At 40.2% G+C, this 1,407-nt stretch overlaps 1 protein-coding gene across 1 annotated transcript in view; it reads left to right on the plus strand.

Annotated features, from left to right (window-relative positions):
* Positions 1-523: 523 nt before the first annotated feature.
* araf (A-Raf proto-oncogene, serine/threonine kinase) overlaps positions 524-1,407 on the plus strand; it is a 34,567-nt gene continuing 33,683 nt past the window's right edge. Inside the window, exon 1 of the mRNA XM_037679948.1 lies at positions 524-569. The gene's annotated coding sequence lies outside the window, so the exon portion shown is untranslated. The remainder of the gene's footprint in view (positions 570-1,407) is intronic.

Raw genomic sequence — 1,407 nt, forward strand, 5'->3', positions numbered from 1 at the left:
AATATAAATTTACTTTTGAAACTTAAGTACATTAATGTCCGATACTTTAAGACTTTTACTTAAATATTAATTTTAAAGTAGACTAATTTTTACCAAAGTGATTTTATGGTAAGATACGTGTACTTTCACTGAAGTATCACTTTGAGGTACTTTATTCAACACTGAAAATACTTGATGAATATTATTGTGTGCAAGTCTTGAATACTGAGAAATAACCGAGTCCTTTATGAAAAATGTTTTAAATGAATGTAAACTGCTTTATTTAACAGTTACTTTGTTAACCCCGAGGGAAATTCAAATATGTGTAAAGTACAATTTCACACGCCCATGTCATGTTTTGGACACTAGCATAAAAAGCGGTGGTGCGTTGTAAATCTACAATTATAATGTTAATGTATTTGCATGAGAAAGACCCGCCTCTTGGGTGCCCAGCTGGTATTCGTCCAATGGAAGAGCGCGCCTACTACAATCAGCCAATCAGAACGCAGCATTATGGAGGTTTTCAGCTTTCCCTGAAGTTCTTGACAGATCCGACTTCAGATTGAGAGTATTCAAGATGGCTGCTACAGGTAAGGCTGTAACTTTTTACTCTTCAACTGCTTGGGTATATTAAGTAGTGCGGTGTTGTAGTCGTTGTAACGTTTAGGTAGCGACAGCGGGTTTGTGTGTTAAACGTCATTAGATTGGTCTTGGAGAGAGAAGACAGCAGAAGTAAGCACCGAACTGACGCCGTGGTAGAGCCCCACAGGTTGGCTAACGTTAGCCGACTAGCATCAAAGCGTTGTACAGTCATTGAGGGACCAGGATAATCCGTTCCACTGCTCCACAGCATTCAGCCGGCACGCTTCTAACTCGAACTGAGACATTTACCTGAGCTTTGTTCATGTCGTTCTGCACAATTCGTTGCCATTGTGTTGCCTTTCATTTGGCTGCCACAAAATCCTTTTAAAAGTTACTGGCTAGTTAGCTAAAGTAAGTTGGTTAAGTGGCGCCCGAGAGAAACACGGCCTCGGAAAACTCAAATGTTTTAATACGCTGTCAAAGATTCTCAAATAGACTGGCTAAAATCTGTTAGCAACAATCTAAACGCGAGTGTGTTTGCGTAAAAATGAGTTTGACTGCTTCCTCAATTCAAAGCTCGAACAGGTAGATGTTTGATTATATCGTTTAGGGAGGCTTTCGAGAGTAGTCTTCGTTGTGCGCATGCGCCGTCATCTGCTGTTAGTCTGTTAAAGACACGAATGGAGGCAGTGGCATGGGCCGTAGTGTTTGCATCACTAAACGCGATTTTGGACTGAACTAAAGTCTCACACATACAACAAAACAAGTCACACATGCTACAAAACAAGTCACACATACAACAAAACAAGTCACACATGCTACAAAACAAGTCACACATGCTACAAA

The sequence above is a fragment of the Nematolebias whitei genome, chromosome 8, assembly GCF_014905685.2.
Source record: "Nematolebias whitei isolate Nwh7 chromosome 8, NemWhi1, whole genome shotgun sequence".
Classification (NCBI taxonomy): domain Eukaryota; kingdom Metazoa; phylum Chordata; class Actinopteri; order Cyprinodontiformes; family Rivulidae; genus Nematolebias; species Nematolebias whitei.